This window comes from Arachis duranensis, chromosome 6, assembly GCF_000817695.3.
Source record: "Arachis duranensis cultivar V14167 chromosome 6, aradu.V14167.gnm2.J7QH, whole genome shotgun sequence".
In the NCBI taxonomy this organism is placed as follows: domain Eukaryota; kingdom Viridiplantae; phylum Streptophyta; class Magnoliopsida; order Fabales; family Fabaceae; genus Arachis; species Arachis duranensis.
In genome coordinates this window covers 2,549,846-2,568,985 of record NC_029777.3, presented here as the reverse complement: position 1 = coordinate 2,568,985, position 19,140 = coordinate 2,549,846, and the positions used below count along the sequence as shown (strand labels likewise).

At 30.9% G+C, this 19,140-nt stretch overlaps 1 long non-coding RNA gene across 1 annotated transcript; it reads left to right on the top strand.

The window, feature by feature from the left end:
* Positions 1–1,094: 1,094 nt before the first annotated feature.
* Positions 1,095–19,140, top strand: LOC110273096 (uncharacterized). The gene is made up of 3 exons (XR_002364548.2): positions 1,095–1,207; positions 1,402–1,530; positions 19,130–19,140. It is a non-coding gene; the product is annotated as an uncharacterized LOC110273096 (long non-coding RNA).

Genomic DNA, 19,140 nt, shown 5'->3' with positions numbered 1-19,140 from the left:
AAAAATATTTACTTTTTGTGCCTATTAATTATTTTAAACACTTTTTAGGTTAAAAAGGACATTTTTCTTAATATAAAAATTATTATTTTTTAAAGAAATAATATGCTTTTTATTTTTTTTTAATTTTTTGCTTATAAAAGATATATAATTTTTACAAATTTATAACAATCCAAATACATTCAAAAAACAACCTTATAATATTTTTTACCAATAAAATAGATCTAAAATATATGCACTCTATTACAACAGAACTTCCAACTCAAAAATTTAAAAAAGAGATAGTCACGGGCACTTTTTAATTTGAGTATTTATTCATTTTGATCCTAAAGAATTTTAGACTAAACACTTTAGTTTTTAATTAAAATTAATTATTCGATTGATTCCTAACAATAACTTTGTCAGTTATTTGGATTCTTTACTCCATTAACTTTACGAGAGACAAAATATTCATTAACAATTCTAACGGAAGACAAAATTGTTCCTGCCTCTTCTGTTCGGAAAAGACATCTTTCTTTTCCAATTTTCATCGTATCTTGCATAATCATAACATTCATACTCTCATTCTTCACATTCACAGTCTTCTTCTCCATCTTTTCTTTCCTCCTCTACAACTCTCAAATCAAGTCATGGTGTAACTGTCACGCGTGTCACACCTACCTCAACATGTCATGGATCACACATTTTCTAAATCTCTGTGATTGGTACACCTATCTCCTCCGCACTTCACCCACTAAAAGCATCCACTTCCATGTCTTTGATAACAGCATCACCTCCAATCCCAACAATGTCTACCACATCCTCAATGTAAGACCCTGGATTTTTTTTTTTTGAAAATTTGAATAAGTTATTTGAGATTTTGAAAAATGTTTTATGAATGATAAGAAAAATACTTAAAACATAAACTCAAGCACTTATTTTAAAGGTTTTGACCCAAAATATGGCCAAAAGATAAAAAATCAGAGTCCGGGTCCAACAAAGCCAAAACCCAAGGCATAAAACCCCCACACTTAGTAAATATTTCAGCCATTCACCTTTATTGAGAGAGTGAGGCATGCATAGAGAGAAGGGAGGAAGAGGGCAAACCCTAAGTCACTATTCAATTCAATCTTTCAATCCACATAACTTTCAAATTGTAGCTCCGATTGACAAGCTGTTTGCGGTTACGCGTCACTCTCCTCATCCTCTTCAATTCTATGTAAATATTATGGTGAGTAAGTAAATCCAAAATTCCTGTTCTATTTTCGAATTCTTTCCTATTTTATATTTTTGGAGGTACATGGCGTTAAAATCTTGTGATTTAGTTTTTTAGAGGTACTCTAGCATGGAAGCTTCTTTTTTTTCTTTGGATTTTCTAATTCTATAAACCTAGGTTGAGAAAATTGTAAATCTTGTTGTGAATAGCTTAATTGTTGAGTTAATTGTTGCGGGTTGGTGCCTCGTTGAGGAACTTGGTGGAGCTTGGACTGGTGGAGGCTGGAATTGACCGAAGAAAGGATTCAAGAGTTAGAAACCACTATCAACGAAGTAGAGGTTTTTCTTAAAATCATTTTATTGCCATGAATTGTTATAAATCGATATCGATATGAAAATTATATTTTTGGTGATTATGTGAGTCTCATGAATTGGTATGTATGATTGTTGATGTGCTTGAATGGTGAATTGGTATAAATGTTGGGTTTGATGATGGTTATTATTGTGATTAAGTGATTGTGTTATGTGAGTTGAATTGTTATTGAGTAACATAAATGTGTATATGTATGAATTGAATATGAGTAAGATTGGGCTTGATTATATTATGAGTTGATGGCCTACTGAGGCTTACATTGTTATAAGAATTTGGTCTAAAGTTGTGATAGGGTGAGGTACCCCTATTTGGTAAGTTATGGTAAGTTGGATAATTGCCATTGTTGTGATTGGTTGTGAAATGATGATGTTTAATTGAATGATTGAATTGTTGATGGAAAACTTCGAAAAATAGATTAATTGTAGTGGAATTGTTTGATTAGGTGTTGAATGGATAGAAATTGATAAATGAGTATTGAGAATATTGAGAAACGGTTTTGAAATAGTTTGAAACTGAATTGAATTGAGTTGTGGTAAGAATTGGCAATTGGGTGAATTTGATAAAAATAAGATTTTTGACTAACTTCGACAGATCATAACTTAGCGTTCAGAGTTCAAAATTTGATGAAAATCGTCATGAATTAAAGCTAGTGAAAAGATCTTTAAAAACGGTTTAAGAACGAAGGAAAATAAAATTTTGTAGCAAAAGTTATTGACATTTGAAAATAGGGTAAAAAACTGATTATGCAGAGTTGTACAATTTCTGGCAAAACTGAATTTTGTGCATAAGCATGGGTCATGCGTACGCATAAATGTGAAACAGAAGTGAAATTGCGCGTATGCATAATGAATGCATACACACAATGTGTATCCCGAATTGAAATCGTGCGTACGCATGCTGATTTTCTAAAAATTCTGTTTTAACTATTTGGCTTTTCTGACACGCTTGTAAACCCCGGTAAATCTTGTATGATGTCTGATAACTTGTTTTCAAGCTCTGGATAGAGTGTGGCTAAGTCCAAAGAATTAAATTGAATTATTCTCGGATAAACACTTAGTTAAATCGGATGACATGGTTGCGGATATAGTGGTTCGTTCAGCCCGTAGTGAGAACAATCATATTATCCAGATCACGAGTTAATGGGGTTGGTAATTGATAAAATATTGGGATTAATGAGCGTAAGCTTGATAAATTAACAACGATTTGGGGGTTAACGAGTTTGGTAACTTATGAAATTGATTAAAGACATTAATGTTGATTGATTGTGGTCTGAATGACTAATTTGGCAAGGTCGGAGGTTTGTTCCGCTTGCGAGGCAAGATCGTAGGTTTGTCCCGCTTGCATATTTGATGTGATATAGGGATGGTGGTCTCATCCCGCCTACACACACACACACACACTCTCTCTCTCTCTCTCTCTCTCTCTCTCTCTCTCTCCCTCTCTCTCTCTCTCTTGTTGCAAGGTGTACAAGGCACTCTCCTTGTGAGATATGTACACGGCATTCACCCTGCAAGGTGTACAGGGTACTCACCCTGCAAGGTGTGACAGAGCACTCTCCCTGAGAGATATGCACAGGGTATTCACCCTGCGAGGTGTACATGGCACTTTTCCTGCAAGACCGGCTTGTGATAAGCCCAAAGATACTTTCCCTCTTGGGGATGCCCAACAGAGAGACAATGTCTGGATTAGATACCGGATGTGTCGAGTTCTGGCACTGTAACTGACATGTGAGCTCACGGTCAGTAGAACAGACATGCATCATACTGCGTTTGTTTGTATTTGCTTGGGTCTGCATAATTACTTGGCTTGGCTAATTGACATTTTGTTAATTGCTAATTATTTAGAATGAAAGTAATGTAATTAAAAAATAATTGAACATTATATACAGTAAAAATTTGATATTATTGAAGGATAAAATTAAAATTTATTTCTATGTATCATTTTTGTCTCCAACATTTTCGTCCTATTTAAGTCCTTAACGTTTCAAAATCATCTCAATTTTGTCTCACCGTCAATTCTGTTAACAGATCCCTAACGGTAGGACAATATTGAGCCAATTTTGAAATGTTAGTGACTTAAATAGGATGATTAAAACGTTAGGGATAACTTTGGAACGTACCCCAAACGTTGGTAACAAAAACGATACTTTACTCTAACATTAATATTTGCTAGTAACACATATTATTCTTATATATAAAAGGAAAATTGATATGTCTATATAAAAATAGGTAGTCCTTTCAGTTAATAGGTTTGAGGGAGAACTGCATTTGAGTTTTTAAGAGATATAGCATCTTCCATATAGCTTTTTTTTCATTTCAACTGCATTTGACAAACTCATTTGTGAGGTTCCTCTCATATGTATTGTATTGAAATTACATTTGAGTTCTTAATCTGAATTACCCATTTAATTCTTTAACAAAATGCCAAGTTTTATTTTAGCTTTGATCTACTACTAAATCATAGTTTTCAAAATAAAAAATATACAAAAAATTTAACAAATAAAATTCTCAATATCATAAGCATGTATATCTTTATATCATTCCCGTAAGTGTACTACAACTCTATAACTTTTATATGCGTAGCTGGTAGGTAGGACTTAATTGGTGTCAATATATTTCTAGATTTTGTAAAGTGTTTTCTGATAAAATAAATCCCCCTAGAAACGTATAAGTAGTTAATTTATATTAGATAGTACATAGAACCTAAGTCAACTACTTTTGCACTTCAAATCCCATATATTAACCATTTACCATACAAATTAATGGATTTCTTAGACTACATCAATAGAAAATTGATATCCAACCTATTACATAACTTCATGATATCCAAAAAGCATAAGCCTTAACATACCTAGGGAGACACTGCGTAACATAAATTTTGCCAAAAACAAATACAACACAAATAAAACATCATGCAAATCAAAAGATAGGATTAGGAAAACATCGTGATATTAAACTAAACCATGTAGAGCCCTTCGACATGCAATGTGATTGTTTTCACATTAGCATGCTCCTGCCATGTGCGGTGGGCCAAATTCTCTCTTCTTCCTTCCATGTACCTGAGTCTTGAGAGCACAACATCAGTACTTTGTGTATCATTTGAACAACCAACACCACTCATTGCCTCCATGACTGATAGGATATCCTTCCCAATAAACAGTGTTGGCATGTAAGGAATACCAAAACCTGAAACTTTTAACATTTTCTCCCATTTTATTTCACTGTCTGAAACACCTTTCATTTGCCAAACCAAAATTTGTCTTGTAAACCCAGTATTGAAATATGAAATTTAACCAATACCGTCATTGAAATGAGTCAATGAGTTGTAGTTGAATTTTACTTCCGTGGGTATCTCGGCCTTGTGAAACATTCTCTGACGAAGACTGAATTTCATTATTGTTTGTGGCTAGAGGAAGTTAGGACCTCCCCACCCTATCCAGTATAAAATGCCGTCATTCACAACATACTTGGGACTGATTTTGTTTACTTTTATATCATATGTCCCTGCGTGAGTCCAATCTCTTTCGAAAGATATATAAAGAGACCAGGATAGTGTTTGTTGAGAATAATGCTTCTTGAAAATATGAAGAATCTGATACTCAATCGTGTCCTCCATAAATCCAAAAGCATATATCAAAATAGCATATCCTAGGTGCTTGTTGGCTTCGTCTGTTGCATATCGCCTCTTACGGGTGAGAAGATTCCAAATGAGTAGTCTTGTATTCAAGCCACCCATTGAAATCTTCAAGTAGATGTTTCCATGGTCGGAGCCGATGTTTGCATAAAATCCATATTGGTTAATGTCCATGGGTATGCTGAATGGCACCTGACGACCTGAATCAACAAAAACTCTAATGAACCAAATGGAGTTCTGATAACTGGGGGGTTAACCAACCCCAATGATCACACTCATGTCCTGTTGTTTGTTGTGTTGATAATTTTTCTTCACAAAAAGTGGAGTACATAACCTGAAGTTCTAAATTTTGCTCAAACTCCTGCACCTCCTCGGGTCTTCACAAGAATTTTTCAAATGAGATCCTCACCAAGATGAGGAAGATGATCTCTCATGGGTGGAATGTCACTCATTATGGAGATGCAGTTGCTGATTTTTTGGCTAATAGCCTTAAGTGAAATGGAAAACATGCTTTGTTTTGTACTTTTTTGTTTGTCTTTCATCCTGTTTATATATTAAATAAGGTAGAAATGACTTTTGGACAGGTGTCTATTTTGCATACTAATCTCAGTTATACACAGAAATTGATGGCACCTATTCATAATGCTACATTGCATTCAAATTATATATAATATCTTGAAACCACAGCCTATACTTTGACCCACTACTTTAATTTGATATATCTCAAAGGAATACTTTTGTGTAGTAATGTATAGTAGTTACTACCTATGAAAATTACTTTTTAACCGTCCGATCTACGTGTATTATATACAATTTCTTCAGCTTTCTAATACTTGTCCATTAAGTCTATTCTAGCTAATAGCTTTAACAATTAATACAGTGGCTTCATTTTGCACTTTCTTATTTACCTTTCAACCTAGCTATATATTAAATATAGGGTATAATTGACTCCCGCACAGTTGCCTATTTTTTATACTTTTATCAATGTGAAAATACAAACTGATGCCACCTACTGAGAACACCACCACATTGGATTCAAAGTGGACATATATAAAAAATTTAATTCTCATAATCATATATATAATATGTTGAAACCACAGTCTATATTTTCACCCACTAATTTATTTTGATATATCTCAATAGAATACATTTTGTGTAATAATTGATAGTCATTACTATACCCAATAAAAATATTTTTTTATCATTCGATCTACGCATATTATATACCATTGCTTTAGCTATCTAATACTTCCCTTTTAAGTATATTCAGATTAATCTTTATACATATTTTCACAACTGTTTGCATAATTATGATTTGATATTATTGCACCAAAACATGTCTAATTACTGTCAAAGGGGTATTCAATTTCTATTCAACTAATAATACTGCATAAAAGACCACTGTGAAACTGATAATTAAAGTCTTTATCTAGAGGTCCTTAGCTTGGGTAACATCAAATCACTGTACACCTATGCCTGGTTGCTAAGATCGCCAACTATTGACCTAGAAAATAACTACTCATTAAAAAGGATATTATTAACCAAAGTCTACCTGATGTGACTTTATGTCATATGGACCTTATGCTATAATCAGCTATGTTTGAACTTAACATTCAATAGAATAAACCAAAATTATTTGCTCTAAATCCCCCAATAGTTTTAGCATGTCTAATTATTGTCCTCGTATATTATATACATTAGTGCAAATACCTACTAATATATAGGTTGGTTTTGCTAATATCTATAAAGATATTAGTATTTCCTTGCTTACAAATTGTGATATAAAGAAAAAAAAAAAGGCACCACTGATCCTGTGTCATATCCCAGCTCAATTGCTTTATTAGTAGATTTTCTCCATACTAGTTGTATTGGAAGATCTTTTCATTCTTCAATTACGAGATTCTATTGTTGGTGATGAAATTTGGTGATCAATCTACTGATAAAGAAGTTCCTTTAAGACTAAAACATGAACCACTATAGAAATGTCTAATGAATTCATAAATGGAAAAGAGGCTTCATTTTGCATTTCTTTGTTTATCTTTCATCCTCTTTATATATTAAATAAGGTAGAAATGACTCTTGAACATGTGTCTATTCTATATATTTATTTCAAGTATAAGTACAAATTGATGCCACCTACTCAAAGCACTACATTGGATTGAAATTGGATACAACTAAAGATTAATCCCCATAATTATATGTAATATATTAAAATCACAGTCTATACTTTAACCCACTATTTTAATTTAATATACCTCAATGAAAAACTTTCTGTATAATAATATATAGTAGTTACGATCCATGAAAAATACTTTTTCACCCTCCAATCTACGCACATCATTGACTATTTCTTCAACTTTTTTATACGTGTCCATTATGTCTGTTCTGGCTAATAGCCTTAAGTGAAATAGAGTAGTAGCTTCATTTTGCACTTTCTTATTTATCATTAAGCCTACTTATATATTAAATAAGATATAATTGATTGTTGTACATGTGCCTATTTTGTATACTTGTTTCAAAGATACATACAAACGGATGTGGTATTAGCAAAATAATTATTTGAATCACCTCCCCATTGGAAACTATTATTTTTGGTATTAGCCAAATAAATTTTTTATATAGCCACAAACTTCACTATACATAATAGATAATGTATGGAATCCTTCCATAATGCCCCTTTTTTCAATGATAGGTTAATTTCAAAATAGGCAACAACAAATTATTTTTTGATATGGCATTAGTTTTAGTTGGTACTCTTTCGAATAGTGACCTATCTTGTCATAACTTAATATCTATGTGATAAGCATGTTATAAGAGTTGAAAAACTTTAAATTTTGTTGAGTAGTGAGTCAACTTGCATGCTATTACTTGTCCTCTTGGTCACAACACATCTGTAGGAAACCTCATGAGATTTACAATTAACTAATTTATGGAATGTATCTGATGGGCATGCCTTTGAAGGAGATCTCCAATTCATTTTTGTGTCAATAGGTCAACCTATATCGTATCTTTTTATTGTATACTAGTCATACGAATATCGATAAATGATATTGACAACTAACCATTTAGTATAAAGAAACTTTTGAATTTACACTCATATGAATTGGTTTTTATTATTTTGTGCTATAAGTCAAAATAGCCCGCATATATTGATTGTTGATTGTGAACAATATCCAAATCTCACACCAGTCCTTGTAAGTTATACAAATTAGTGTAAGCACCTATTGTTGTATAGGTTGTTATTGTATATGCTTTTTTAAGTTATAAACACCTGCTTGATGACAAATAGTGTATCAATAAAAAATTGCAACCGCTGTCCATGCATGGCTGTTTCAACTCTTCTTTCATAGGATTTCTACCTTTCATGTTTCTTAGGAAAAATCTTTCAAACTCACAATTAAGGGATCCTGTTGTTATTGATGTAAATTAGTCATCAATTATAGTAAGACATGATTGTCATCGATATAAAATCAATATTCATTATACTCCTCCTTGAATAACTATACCACCAAATAATAACACTCTCTATTAGTCAAATCAATAAAAATATAAAATTTTAATTTTGGATATCAATCATCTAAACTTTACAGATAGACAATATTTTCAACATACTTAATTTATAATTATGAATGGATTCCTTCTATGTTGAGTCTCTTATTTGTGATTGACTAAGCTATTTTTTAACATATATAATCTATATTAAAGAATGGATTCCTTCTATTATGATTCTCTTATTTGTGATTATTTATTTTTTATATTCACTTAACAATTGGCATTTTATTAAATATATAATATATGAGGTGTATTATGTTTATATAATTTGTCCAGGTACTGCATCCACTACATTATACACCTACATTTAAGATATAGTCATTTAATTGCTCTAATAATTTCACAATGTTCTTGATACTCTATCATATTTATCAGGTCCATATAAGACTTTGGGTTATTTGTGAATCCCAATATTTATTAAATACAAATATTTAAATGTATAATGACAACAAATTTAAGAGGTGTGACTCCATGGTATTTATATAAATATTAAGTTCAGTAGTTGTGCGTTATGTATTATTATGATTATACACAATTCAACTGCACGTGTCAAACATCAATTACTCTACTTCTTTTGAAAAGTCCAATATTAGTGTGTGTTAAAGCATGTGGATAGTTTGGATGTCGAATGTAAAATACTTTCCACTTAATTTAGATTTCACTACCACCAGATAGAAATAGGCTACTATTAAATAGTATTGCATTAATCTATCAAAAAAGATTTTTTCTACTAAATGTCTAATAGTTAGGTATATGCTGCCATCCTTCTAATATTAGCCCATTAAATCCATAACTAAATCATTCATCAAACTAAGACAAACCAAACAACTACTCAAATCCAAAATATATAATTCTCAATACATTATCATGTTATCTCCAGACATGATTCACAGTTCCTTTGATAAAAATAAAATAACTACTCAAATCCAAAACATATTAGCACAATTGCATCAGGGTCAATTTTCAGTCTCACTAATTTGATTCTTCTGCCTCTTTCTATTCTTTCGAGTGAACTTGTTTGTTGAAAACCCCATTTCATTTTCATTATCAAGGTTTATAGGCAGAGCTTGCTTTGTCCTGATACAAGCTTTTTTTGCCAGAATTTTGCATTTTAAGTTTGTGACACTTTCTTTCACACCATCCTTTTCATATATATGGAAATTTTTTTCAATTAAACAATGTAGCCAGTCAACACAAATTTTTAATGATAGTTACTTAAGTCTAAACTCAACAAAGAAAACATAGAATTAGTATCATTCTTGCGGTTGACCACAACTGTCGACATGTCGATTGAATCACTATACCCAGTCTCCTACAAAGAGGCACATGTAAATCCTACTTAGAATTTATGGGCCACCCAATAACATAACAATTACGTAGTTGCTTTGCACTAAATATAACCTAAACTCATACAGTTATAGTAGCAGATGTGGCATTGTGCATTTCCTTAGAGTGATTTATCTCTACGATCTCTTCATCATCGCAAATTTTCATGACTGTATAAACCTGGTCATATTGCTTGATGTTAACAGCTTTGACATTAACCTTGAAAAGTAGCTTCCTATCCATCATGCCATCTAGGGTTGGGAGGTAACCTTCCGATTCTTTAGCCTTAGCAAATCCCAATTAAAAATCAATATATTTTTTTATGTATATGGATAAACAGTTGTTAAACTAAAAATTAAAACACATTGGACTTACTACTTCATCTTTGAGCTGGTAGGAAAGTTATACTAAAAACTAAAACACATTAAACGGTTTCCTTATCCCACATTAGCAAAGTTATACTTCCTGTTCCATCGTATGCCATTACCTCAACTTTATACCTGAAATATTTGGTAGGAAATCAATACAATTTAAACAAACTTGCTCTGAAATATTTAGTATTTAAGAACACACCTAAGTGATGCACTTGCATGAGTGTGTCCACATTTGCCACACTTTTCCATACTCATATCTATTACCAATTGGAGTTTCTAGTTTTTTCGTACATTTTTTATACGATTTATAAAACCAATCATCCTTGGCAGAGTTAATTGAGACAATAGTACCAGCAATCCATATAGGTCCTTCCTGATCATATGAGTTGAGTAGCATTGAGTTATTGTTTATGAGACAATTGTACCAAAACATAAATATATGATTCTGGTAATTCTTTAAATTATTTCTTGAATATATTATACTTGCCTGAGTTGACTTCAATGCTTCTTCTATTATTTTGACCACCACGTCACCCTTTTTAAGCTCGTCGATACCAAAACTCGGACCATGTGAGAAAACCTGACTAATTCTAGCTGAGCCAGATGGTTTTCCAGAAAGCCGCCTGCACATTAGCATGGTTTTTAGGTTAGAAAGTGTCATCAAAATATTTTTGTAGTTGCAAAATCATACATGGTGAAAGTCACACCAACTTATTACGAAATTCTTTAATTTAACCTCTTTAATGTCAGGATTAATAAGTAGCCTTGATACATCAAAGTGATTCTGCACTGATGTTTTTTCTAGAATAAGCGTAAAAATATTGTGAGTCATATGTACACAAAAAGTTCAAATCGGACCAAGTTAGGAACATAAAACTGCTCATATTTTAAAACCTTACCATTCCACTTTCTGGATCTAAAGAACTGCGCAATTATTATCAGTGGTTCGACCTTTTCTTCTTCGAGATGTGCAAGAATCTGGTCTACCATTTCTCTAAACAACACACACCCAATACTGTTGTTTCTGAAAAACACTTAGCAAGATTAGTTTGTATGGTAATGAGATAATAACTAAGCAAGACTGACATTTGATTGCACATTTTTATGAACTTACTCAAAGTCTTCTATTAAAACAACCAAACGCTTTGTCTCCTTTCCCTTGCTAGTTATCATTTTTCTTAGATCTTCCTTTCCAACCACTTCACCTATGACATCTACACCACATCAAGAGATAAAAAGAAGTATAAACATTAAGCTGGACCCTTTTTTGACTATTTTTTATTGAGAAATTTTCAGAAATTGAAGCCTAACCTATTAAGATTGAGTCATCAAGCTTGTCAGCAGCCAGAAACTCCGAAATAGGCTGAAAACAAAATGCTTCAAGTGGATAGCTTGGATGAACTATTGGAACAACTCTGGTTTTATTTGAAAAGTTTATAGTCCATCTATTAGTTGTTGTCTTGACTTTCTCCATTTTATCTACCACAATGAAGTTGCTCATGACATACATGTTGAACTGCACAATTTTTTCTCTCCAATTCTTGACTAGATGTTTGGGGATTGAAGCTTGGATCCTCCCACCCTAAACAATGAGAAAACATCATGCTTAGAAAGCTAAGTTTAAAACAACCATAAACTAAATAAAAAAAATTAACTACAACAAATTTGCCTTAATATCTTGCAAAATCATCTCTATGTCATTTATCTCCTTTTCGTTAAACTTGTTTGGGAGTTCCCATAAATGAACAACATAAACTTCAAATGTCCATCCAAGTTTTCTTGGATTAATATCCATTAACATATCATAAACCTCAGCTATCTTTATATAGGTATAGAAAGCTAAACAATCAGCTGAGAGGACTCCACTAACTTCTGTAAGGTAATTTTTTTCCACTCAACACTTTCTGGTATAACAAAAACTGATATGACAAAGGTTTGGGTACCTTTATATAGAGAAGTTTAAAATTAAAAGCTCCGGAGAGAATACTTTGCCGCGCTACTTCAACGTTGTTTATTCACAAAATAGGCAATAGTAATTTAGTGTCATGTGTCACTTGATGAGATGTACCACCTGTTGAATGTATACAGTTGCACGTGCCAAGCAACTAACTCACTACTACTCTCTTATTATATATTAATAGATTAGATAAAAATTTTTTAGGTATATCTAATAATAATACTTAGAATAATAATGAAAACTAGAATTATATTTTACATGTTTTTGAATTTTATTAGTTATTGTTAGAAACTAAATTATATTTAATATTATTGGAGATTAATATTTAGCATTTTAAAATTATGATATTATTAGTGGATATGAGACTTACGATTTTCGGGTGCAATTGTGGATTTTTTCCTAATACAGATTTAGCATTTTTGAGTAATTAATTATTGTAATAATATTAGGGTAAAATACATTAATAAATTATTTTACCTTTAAAATTATGTAAATGTCCTATTTTAATTTTCGTTATAAGTATGTTTTCAATGATTTTATGTAAATCGAATCAATTAAACTCGATTTAGCATATATATGTTGTATAATTAGTAAATTGAATCTAATTGATTCGATTTACTAGTTGTACATATTATTGACATTTACTTCTTTTAAGTTAATTATATTAACTTTAAAATATAAATGCCAATATGAAAATACCTCCATTTGGATTCAAAAAAAATATAAAAAAAAAATCAAAACGAATAAGAATAGAAATCTAACTTTTATATTTTAGTTCAAATTCTAGAAAATCTACATTTTTATAAACTTATGAATTTAAGACGGAACAATAAACGATTTCTAAAAGCTCATTAAAAATCATCTTTTAACTCATTAGTATCTAAAGAATCATTACTATGACTTCTGACGTTGAAAAAATATTCCGTTAATTATTTAACTTTAACCTCATAGTAGAACTACATTGAAGCTAAATAAAACTTTTTTGGATTCAAATAGGACACTTTAAACTTTAAGAACCAAAACATTATTACGCCAAAATATAAGGAACCAATGTAGTACTTTACCCTAACTTTTTCAACGTCAAAAGTCCTGATAATGATTCTTTAGATGCTAATGAGTCAAATGATGATTTTTAATGAACTTTTAGAAATTGTTTATTGTTCCATTTTAAATTCATAAAATTTATAAAAATGTAGATTTTCTGAAATTTGAACTAAAATATAAAAGTTGGATTTCTATTCTTATTCATTTTTTATTTTAATCCAAAATGAAGATATTTTTTATTAATATTTATGTTTTAAAGTTAATTATCAATTAATTTAAAAGTAATAAATTTCAATAATTTGTACAAATAATAAATCGAACCAAGCTAGTTCAATTTACTATATATGTGTTGTTCAATAATAAATCAAATCTAATATCGAATTAATTAGATTCGATTTATATATATACTATATTAATAGTAAATCGAATCTAGTTAATTTAATTTATTACTAATATAGCATATACATGCTAAATTGAATCAATTATTCAATTAAAATTTATTCAATTTATATAGATATACAAGCAAGATATGTATGTAAGTTATTTTGATTTAGGACATTGATATAATATTAGAGACCATTTAATTTATTTATGTGATTTACCACAATATTAGTTATATGTGTTAACAAGAATTAGATATTTATATTTTTATAATTTATTAATTATATTAGTTTGTACGTGAATAAAAATTAGAATTCTTTTGGGGTAAAATTATTAATTCTATCTGTTAGTATGTGATTGGAATTAGAATTTTATGTTTCGGTTAATGGTAATGAAAAATTAGTATGTTAATGAAAATTATAGTTATATTGTTTTAATTTTTAAAATGTTATTAGTTATTGTTAGAAATTAGAACTAATTATTTCGATAATTTTAATAATTAAAATTAGTATAAATTATAATTATTTAGGGTTTATGAATAATTTATTAATTGTTTTACTTTGTATGTGAATGTGAATTAAAATTGTTTTGGGGTAAAATTATTAATTCTATTTGTTAGTATGTGATAGGAATTAGAATTTTATTTTTGGATAATGTTAATAATAATATTAATATGTTAATAAAAATTATAATTATATTTTTGGTATTTTTTAATGTTATTAGTTATTGTTAGAAATTATAGGTAATTATTTTATTACTTTGTTTGTATGTATGTATTCTTTAGATAAAATTGTTTATTAATTAATTATATTTGTTAGTATGTATCGTTAGAAATTTGTAACGATCCACCTTCTAGCATGTCATGATTAATATTAGCCGTCAGACATTATTTTATGGTTTTTTTAAGAGACTCTAGATTTTATATTAAATATATAGCGTTAAGTACACGTAGAGGTCGAAAATTTATTTCGTTTCCAACCTTTTTTTCGCTACAAAATGGTCCCGAAGGTTTCAGTTTATTTTAAAAAGTTCTTTTGACAAAATTTTTTATTTTTATTACCAAATTACTCCTAAGTAAAAAAATTATAAAATAAAATGAAAAGAAAAAAAAGAGACAGGGGAGAAAGAGAATCGGGGGGTATTTCCAAGGAAGAGGGGGAAGGGGAAAAGTCGCTGCTCCACACCGCCACAGCTGCTCCACGCTGCGCTGCTCCTTTCTTCCTCAGCACATACACTAACGGCAAGAGAGGAGAGAGCAGAGGGAGAGAGAAAGTGAAAAGAGGAACGAAGCCCTTCATAGCACCGCCAACCACCACAGCGCCCTCCTCGTGGCGATTTGTAGTCTGCCAACATCGCATCGCCGTTCACCGCCGCAATCACTCCTCTTCTACCATTGTCGCAACCCTTCCCCTCTATTTCAATTTTTTATTCCTTTTTTCTTTAATTTTTCGGATTTAAAGGATTCCATTGTTATTGTTGTTGTTGTTGATGCTTCTGGTTGCTTCTGTTTATTCCTTTTATTCCATTGTTGTTGTTGATGCTTTGGTTGCTTCTGCTTCTGCCTGCTTCTGTTTTTGCTTCTACTTCTGGTTCTGTTTTTGTTGTCACTCTGATTTCATTATCTATTGTTATTGTTGTTGTTGTTCTGCTGATTGTTGTTATTCTACTTTTGGTTTCTGCTTTTGCCTGCTTCTGTTCCTGCATTTGCGCTTCTGCTTTTGCTTCTGGTTAATGTTGAGGAAGAAGAGGGGAAGGAGGGGTATTTTCGTCTAAAGAACAATTTTAAAACTAAGTTAAACCTTTGGGACCATTTTGTAGCGAAAAAAAGGTCGGAGACGAAATCAATTTTTGACCTCTACGTTAGGAACCAAAATCGTACTTAACCCAAATATATACATATGAACCTGTAGTGCTAGTCGATATCACATGTCAGAAATATAGATATAATGGAATAGATAATAGTTAAATAAATAATATCCACATGAAGCATAGAAAACACAAAAAACATAACAATATCATACATATATGTCCGAAGGCTCATTTAATACATCATAGTTCACACCGGGTTACATCATTGCTTATTCATCATGTAAATATTTACAGACATCATATTTATACTAACAGGCCCCAACTCACACGAGGAACCCTAGTTTGGGACCTGTTCTAACTTATTTATATAGATATTTATAAAAACACATAACCCTCTAAAAGTCTATATAGAGCGAGGACAAAGACTAGTACTACTACTATTGCTACTATTACTGCTACTGCTCATTGATATCATAGTAGCTGAGAAAAAAATATTGTGCTGAAGCAAGGAGAAAGTCATCAGACACACCCATGATGTTGCTGCTCACCTGTCTAAATGCGAGGAACTCAAAGAAAATCACGTTGGTTCACATCTGCGGAACGAGGGGAAGTAAGGGGTGAGAACTTAAGGTTCTCAACAGGGCACTATACGAAAAACCTAAGGGGTCCGCAACCTAAGTCTAAGAGTTCACGCAGTTGTGTCTGTAAGTCATGCAAGCAAATACAAGCATAAGTATATAACAGAATAGTAAGCAAGCACATAATACAGGAAACATAAATAAATCACAATCACGGAGAAATGTAGCAACCAAGTATGATGCATAACTAGTCTTATGCAGGTCATGAACTCATGCGTCGGTTGATGACTCGCAACCTAACGTTACTCGGGACTAAGCCCGAATATGGTTTTTCCAATTGTGTACGTGTTGCATACACGCCTAATGGACAAAGCCACGTCCATTCTAGCAACTGGCAATCGTCGAAGAGCTTGACGCCATAGTATGACAGTTGGAGAAACATGTTTCAACATAAAGTGGGCATCCCCACATCTTATGGTTCTGGTTCCGTCTGAGCAGAAACTCCTCCTCCCTAGATAATCTCTTAGCATGGTTCTGGTTTCATTGGAGCAGACACTCTTCCTCTCTAGATAATCTCTTAGCACCTTAGGATATATAGTTTTCTTTTTCTACGACACTTTTCAAATAAACTTTATCTCTAAAGGACTTCTCTACCCTTTTTTTTATAAAAGTTTGTACCTGGTCTCTATCTTCTAAATCTTTTAGCCTTTTGTCACATTTACTATTTTGCCCTTAATACTTTTATATTTTCAATTTTGCCCTTTTGCACATAACCTCTCTTTTTACCGCTTCCTTTAAGCTTTTAGTGACGCGTTTACCACTAATGTTATTACTTTACCATTTTATTCTCATATTTTTATTAAAAGACCTTCCTATCCTTCATTAAGTTAACTAACCATTTTTACATTTATTTTATGTCCAAAATTACTATTTTATCCCTAAATGTTCTAATTTTTTCGTTTAACCTTATTTAGCGTTAAAATTTTACTAAATTGATCCTAATATTTTTCTATGACCAAATTATCCTTAATATTTTTATTAAATATCAATTTACCCTTAGAAAAGTAAAATACCATTTTACCCTTTATTAATTTTATTTACCTATTTTAGTTACTATTTTTTACTGTTTTACTTCTAATTTTCACTAAAATTTTTATTTAAGTCTAAAACTTATTTTAAATTTAATTTTGATCTAAATAATTTATATAATTATTATTTTACCCCGATAATACTAATTCTAGAATTTTACTATTCTTTTAATTAAATCATATTTTTAACCATCTTTTTATCGAAAAATAACCATAATACCCGCTTTATTCTTACCTACTTGTTCCATAGGATTAAAAATATTTTTCTAACTTTTTTAATTCTTTTTCACCCTAATTTTCGTGCTTTTAGTGGCTGAAATTTTTAAAGGTGCAATTTTTATAATTTTTTCTCCACTTTTAGTGACGTTTAAGGCTTAAAATTTAAATCTCAAGTACTTCCATATTTTCGGTTGTTACCACACAAAATTCATATAGGCAATTATACTTCATATTATACATATTTAGCAAGTAAAAACAGAGATAACTCACAGAATTTTCAGACTTACAAAATAAGCACAAACTCACCATAAAGTAGCTCATATGGACACCGAAAAGGAGCACAAACATATTCTAACTAATCCTAATCCTTACATCTTATTTAATTCAGTTTTTAGACCTTTTACACACTAGAAAAAGTGCATACAAAGGCAGAGGCATGACTGGTGGTGGTGCAATTTTATTTTTGGCCGAAAAGTATCATTTTTGCTCCATATGAAATTTAAGAGGAATTTTTTATACACAGAAGATAGCAAGAACTTATCATGAATACTATTGAAAAAAAATAGAAAAGGAAGGAAAAGGAACAAGAGCTTACCTTGTCAAAATTTCGATATAAACATAAGAATTAGCAAAAATAGGCAAAGGTTTGTGTTTGTATGGCTTGATTCCTTGAAAAATACTTGAAGAACAATGTAAGAACAGTAGAAACGAGAGTTGAAACATAGAGAAGAAGTGCAGAATTTTATTCTTTTTCTCTCTAAAACACGGTAAAAAACTCACAAAATGCATAAAGTATTTTTGTAAATTTTATGATCAATATTTTCTTAAATAAAAATCTAAGTCTTGGCTGAATTAATTATAGTAAAAGAGGCTGAAAATTTCGTAGTCAAAGGATAGGTATTAATGAAGAAGAAACTTGAAAACGAGGAAGCTTTTTCAGCGTTTGCGTGCCGAGTTTATCCACAATTAACCGCAGTTAGTTATTCGGGATTAAAAACACAGCAGAGAGGGGATGAGAGGCTGATATAAACTCGGACCAAAGGTTGAGAGGGACGAGAGAGTTACTTGAATGGCAAGTAAGAGAATTCGAAGTCTCCAGGAGCCGTTTGCGGAATATTAGTAAAAAATTTGGATTCTAAAAATTATAATTATAATTTTTTTGAATTTATTATTCATTATTTTACTATGATTACTTGTGTTAATATTTGTATATATTTTGTAGGATTTATGATTGTTGTCGTGTGTACATCAATGAATGACACTATGATCAAGTTTGATAATAAATTAAAAACATCTCTTGCATGCTTGTTTCATCGAGAATATATTTCGTTTAAAATTGAATAAAACCACCAAACACTGAATAAGATGTCTATACAAAATATACGATACCTTTCTCAATATTTGATGATCTATTTTTTTTGCAAATTATACCTTTTGATTTGATATTATAAAAAAAAACAAGATTAGACAATTTTTTATGTACAAATCTCACCCCTCAAGCATTTATAATAAAATTTTATCATTATAGTATATTATTAGCTTAATTCTATTATCTATTTTTTTCACTTAATGTCAACTTTTTTTCTTATATTCGAGAAAATAAGAAAGAAGAGGG